Raw genomic sequence first — 6000 nt, forward strand, 5'->3', positions numbered from 1 at the left:
TAGTTGTAGGTCCTTCTGGCTCTGCTATGTGGGACACCGCCTCAGCATGGCTTGACAAGCGGTGCTAGGTCGGCACCTAGGATCCCAACTGGGGAAACCCTGGGCCCCCAAAGCTGAGAGCATGAACTTAAGCACTCCACCACCAGGCCAGCCTCAGGTGGCAATTCTTTATAGGGCAACAGGGAGATTATATTTCCCCTGCAGGAAGGCACAGCAATCAAGTCATACATTTGCTGAGTGTCTGCCAAAAGGAGATATTCTGCTAGAAGACTAGGAAAATATAAAGAAAATAACAGACTTGTTTCCTGCTCTCCAGAAGGTAACACTTTATTCAATCATTATTTACTAAGCGCCTAGTATGTGCCAGGCAGAATACTGAGTAGTGGGTACTCAACACGGAATAAGAGAGACACTTGAAAAAGTCAGTCAAGTCATTACCCAGGTATATAAGATAGAGAACACAGTCCCTGCCTGGGTAATCTTACCATCTTGCTTAGGAGATAAAATTTACACCCATTAAACAATAAGAGACTGATACAGGTAGTAGTTAATCAGTTGCTAAATTGGGTAGAGCAAGCTGTGTTATAGCAATGACAGCAGTATAAACCCATGAACAAATTAACAAATCATCAGGGCCAACCTTCTGTAAACAAAGATGATACGGTGTTTTTTTTTTCTTTCTTTCAAAGATTGGAAGGATGCTGGCACTGAGAGGGTACTGGATTTGGGGTTAAGGTTAAGCATTTATTCCTCTCACTACTGGAGCCAGGAAGGAGATAGGAAGATACAGAACCTACAAGCTGTGAAGAGACCTCTTTCAGGCAGGCCAGTGTCCAGCAATAAATCCTCCATCTCTTAGCATCTTTGCCAGGGGTACCGAAGTTTCCGACTGTTAATGAGTTGCCGGAATGCATCCTCTTGCTGAACAGAGGTATACTATCACTGTGAATTTAGCATAACCCTAAGTGCAGAAAAGAGAAAGTCCACTGCTTTGGAAGACAAGCCTACCTCTAGAATTACAGATGCTTCTATTTGCAAACCAAACATAAACACAAGGTTCCAGTTGAGGCAATCACTTCCCTTTCTTCTCAGATTACCTGTCCCACCTCCAAGCCTTTGCTTTCCCTTTCCTTGCCTCCTCAAAGCTTTCTTCTCCCCTTTCCTCTTGCTAAATCCCACTCAAAATCTACTTTGAGCCCCTTTTCCTTACCTCCTTACTCCTACAGCCTGATTTATACCTCTTAAAGTCCAAACTTAACGATTTGCCACTTATTTACAGAATGTCTTTAATTTTTACAGATTCATGATTTCATGGGTCTGATGGACAGCACTGAGTTTTACAATCACATAAACCCAGTGGAAATGGAACTCCACCATTTTCCAGCTGTGTGACCTATAGACAAATTAATCTGTCCTCGGTTTCCAGGGAGGAAGTCGAGGACCATGCAAATTGGGGACCACATAATAATACCCGCCCCACAGGGTTGTTATTGGCGCTAGGAGAGTGAAATTACGGGTCAGCGCGGTGCCTGGCACACAGGTACGTTGTCATCCCTCGGGGAGAACTGCCCCAGGCTCTGGGCGTGTATTCTGAGCGTGTTCCTGGCTTAAGATAAGCACATCGCACTTTGCGTGGTGGTTTGGTTTCATCTTCCGACAAATAAATCACTAACTCCGTGGGAAGTGCCCAACACAGACGCACAGCAGGATCCGTCCATCCAGCCCCGCCCCATCCCAGAAGCAAACTCGCCCTTCCCAGGAGTTGGGCTCCCTCCCCATCTCCTTCTCCCTCTTCTCCGCCCCAGCAGGGATAGCCCAGGGCGCCCCACCCGCTCCAACCCGGAGAACCGGATCTCGTCCCGCGAGCGAGGCCAGCAGTGCGCCTGCGCCACTCGGCCAGCCTCACGCATGCCCGCTGTCTCCACCGCCCTTCCCCAGGTGCGCGAGCGCTCAGGCTCCCGCGGTTCCGGGACGCCGAGTCGAGGCTGGCCCGGCTTCCGCCTCCCACTCGGTGGGCGGCGCGTCCGGGCGCCGGGCCGCCGCGCGATGACGTCACCGCGCGGGCGGACGCGGCGGGCTTTGCGTGGGCGTGGGGCCGCAGCTGGGGCGAGGGTGGAGGAGTGGGGAATTCCGGCCCGCGGTTAACCGAGAGGTGCTTACTCTTGCGTTTCGGTCTCCCGTGGAACTCCTCCGGCCCGCCGTTGACCCCCGAGGGCGGGTTGCAAGCAGCATTTCTCTGTGCCCCTGCAATGTCGGGGACTGACGGAGCATCATCCGAGAGCCCGCTGCATTTGCTCATCATGATTAACCCCCCTGGGAGAAATGCAAAGTGCACCCTTTGGTGGGAAGCCCTGTTGCGTACCAACCACTTTGTTTCTCCACTAATTCCCCACGCAAACTTTCCAGGGAATTGAGGTCACGAGAACTTTGGAAAGATGTGTAAAGTCATAGAACTTATATGAGGGCCCCAGGATCCAAACTGTGAAGCCTCAGCATAGAAATATCGTCCTCAAATTTTTGAGTGAATTAAAGCGCTGAGAAAAATAGTGACACAATGGAGGTAACTTATTAGCAAGATTCTTCCTAAAGCCATTAAGGCATGGGAAATTCCTCAGCTGGTTTAGTAAAGGGGATAAACCTTATCATCGCATCTTTGTCTGTGAATGGAGGAAGGAAGTCTTTTAAAAGGTCTACTGCATCCAGAGTAGGAAATCAAAAAACCCTAAGAATTTTTAACTTATTAACCTAGTTTTTTAAAAAGCCACCCAACTAAGCCAAAGCAAGTCAACTTTGCCCCCCAAAGCCAAAGGAGTCAGTGGGCTTGCAGGGTCATTTCTATTATTAAGGAGGATGTTTGTTGTATTACTGCTTAATTTGAGACATTATATAAATATTATTGATCACATAATATCTGTGCTGAAGCAGAAGGAGTGCTGACTGTTCTCGTAAAAGCAGGAATAGAATTGTGATGGAGAGAAAAGTAGAGATACTCACAATTTAAAATGATGAGAAAATGAGAACTGCTTCATTTGCACACAGAGGAATCTTTGGATGGTAATGACAATTCTGAAGATGAAAGGCAAATTATGCAATAGGTAAAACATGATATGCCTGTGCTCTTGACAGCAAGAGACTGGACAAGTGATTGATGGGATGGAAAAACTTTTGAGTATGATGCAAGAGACTAAGCTTCTAAGTCAGATGCCTTCTAACCTAATCTTAAGTCACATAAGACCAAGTATTTGTTCTAGAAGTAAAGCTTAGGATGTTGAAAGCTTAGGACAGGCAAAGTGTGGTTCCATGGGCCCAAAGCACCAATCAGATATTCATGACATCTGTGAGTTATGAAGCACAAAGGTGCTAAGGAGTTCCTTACAACACCTGAAGAGATTATCTAAAGAAGGGAATTACCGATCCTCAGTTTCATAGTGTGCAAAACATGTCTGTCTATTGTTTTAAAAGATGTCATGGAACATACACGAGCAAGGAGGAGAGAAGTAGACCTCTTTTAAAGTTTCAGGGGGTTGCCCACTTCCCCGTCCTTTTGTGGAAAATTCATACAGAGACTACAAATTTAACCTCCTTCTTCTCAAGTTTAGATGAATAAAAACATGGCCATAAGTACAGCCATTTGGAATCTCAACCCTTCCTAAGGAGAAGAACTCCTGTATCTTAGTTCCAGTAAAGCCAGGTCCTTGCTACAGACTTATCTGAGGCATGGTGTCTTTAAGAATACGGATCCTGGAGTTCACACAGCCATTTACTAACATAGCTAACAAAGTGTGACTTTGGCCAAGTTATCAAACATCTTAACTTCAGTTTCCCCTTCTGTAAAAAATAATAATAATACTAGTACCTAGACAGGGTTGTTGTAAGGTAAAAATTGTTGTAAAGGTGCCTGGTGTATGGTTAGCTGTTGTTAAACCCTTCAGGGTGCCAAAGACAAGAGCTTGTTTTCAGTTAAATTGTGAAAATAGGAATGTGGAAAGAAAGAACACAAGAAATACATATGAGAGCACATACAACAAAAGTAGGCACATAAAAATCTTTACAGGGCCATATGCCTCAGGGGACAACGATGATATTTTAATCCAGGTTCCCAAGAAAACAGGACCCAAGGTAAAGGCTTATGTAACAACAATTCTTTAGAGCGTACAACCCCAGGTAAGCAAGAGCAAGGGGAAAGGAGAAATGAGGCAGGGAAGATGGTAGAAAAAAGTCAAGGAGATGAATTGCTGAGCTGGCCACAGCCTTGCAACAAAGTGCTGGCTGCCAGTCTCACGTGATGTCTCCATACAAGACTTGGGAGACCACGATGTTTTGGAACAGAAGAAGAGAGAACAATGACGTTCTTGGCTCCCATCAGTCAAAGGTTACTGCAGGAGACATGAACTCCCCCAAACTTTTGAATCATGCCTCCTGCCTCTCCAGGCAGCTGCCAGGGAAGCCAGATCCCTCAACAGCAGTGGCATTATCCATGCATGAGCTGAGCCAGCAAGTGAATGGGAGCCAATAGCACTCCCCAACTGTCCGCCTGCAGCCTGCAGCTTCCGGCGGTGTCTGTCACCTCTGTAGCAACAGGGAAGCCCCATGCCCAGAAAAAAAGCTGGAGATTCAAGGCATTATTTAGTCATGCCCAAAAGCAACATGAGAGACCTGGGGCCAGCAGAACATCACAAAATCCCAGCTACTATTATCAAGGCTGCCACAGAGCTCAGCATGCCTCCCTCCAATGAAAATTGAAACACCCCTTCCACAACCTGGAAGGATGCTGTTGCGGCACAATGATGTTCCTGGATGGTACTAGTAGCATCAAACAGAAAACTATGACCAAGCAAATGCAGGGTAGCATATAAACGGGGTTCAACGTAATAGTAATGGCAGAGGCATGGGAGGACGAAGGCCTGAAAGGCATGTGAACTGAAAGAAGCCCTTCGTGCTTTCAAAACTAAATGCATTTTAGGGGTCAGGTACTATATTAGGTGCTAGGATCAAAGATGAATAGGATAATCCCTATGTCCAGGACCCAAGGAGCTCACAGTCACACAATAGTAATAAAACGGTAGATATTTACTTCATTCATGTATTCATGCTTTGTTATTTAATAATATCTGTCCCCATCAAATACTGGTTCTACAGCTTCTGGTGTGGTTAAATCTTTCTAAGAAAATAATTTGTTTCAAGAAGTTCTTGCCTCCACAAATTAACATCAAGTGAGTTTATGAATGATCTCATACTTCACATGATGCAGCTGCCAGGAACTGGTAAAATTAGACATCTGTCTGAATGTTTTAATATTTACACAACGGTGCTCCAGAATGTGTTTGCAATGGGGGAGTGGGATAATTAAAGGAGAGTTTGGAGCAAGCCTTCTGACAGGAAAGGAAGGAAAACAGAGAGTCTAGAAATGTGGAGGTGCAAATTATGGAGGAGCACATTCTCACAGCATTATTGCAAATCCTGAAGGAAGAAGAAGATGAGATTTTAAAGTCATCTCTCTAACTGGGACAATTAGTGCCATTTGGCCAAAATTTACTGGGCCCTTTACTATGCAGCAATAAAAAAAAAGAAAACACACCTCATGAAATTACATTCTAATTGGAGAAGCTACTGCTATGTGAGACAGGTAAAATATATCATGTGTTCGACACTGATAAGTGCTAAAGGGGGAAAAAAGACAAGGAGAAGCAGAGACAAAGTGAGACAATCATACAGCTCTCTGGGGAGAGAGGATCCAGCAAGTAGAAAGGTTTTCGGGAAATGGTGTGTGTGACTTATTCCAGGAATAGCCAGGAGGTAAGTGTGGTTTGAGTAGACAAGGGAGAGAATAGTAGAAGATGTAAGAGAAGTAACAGGGGCCAAAAAATACAGACTCTTACAGGTCATGGTAAGAATTTTAGCTTTTTCCTCTGGAGGAGTTCAGAAACCACAGGAAGGTTTTGAGTAGTGTGATGTGATCTGACATATGTTTTTATAGGATCACTCTGGTTGCTTCATGGC

Source organism: Equus przewalskii, chromosome 3 (genome assembly GCF_037783145.1).
Source record: "Equus przewalskii isolate Varuska chromosome 3, EquPr2, whole genome shotgun sequence".
Taxonomy (NCBI): Eukaryota; Metazoa; Chordata; class Mammalia; order Perissodactyla; family Equidae; genus Equus; species Equus przewalskii.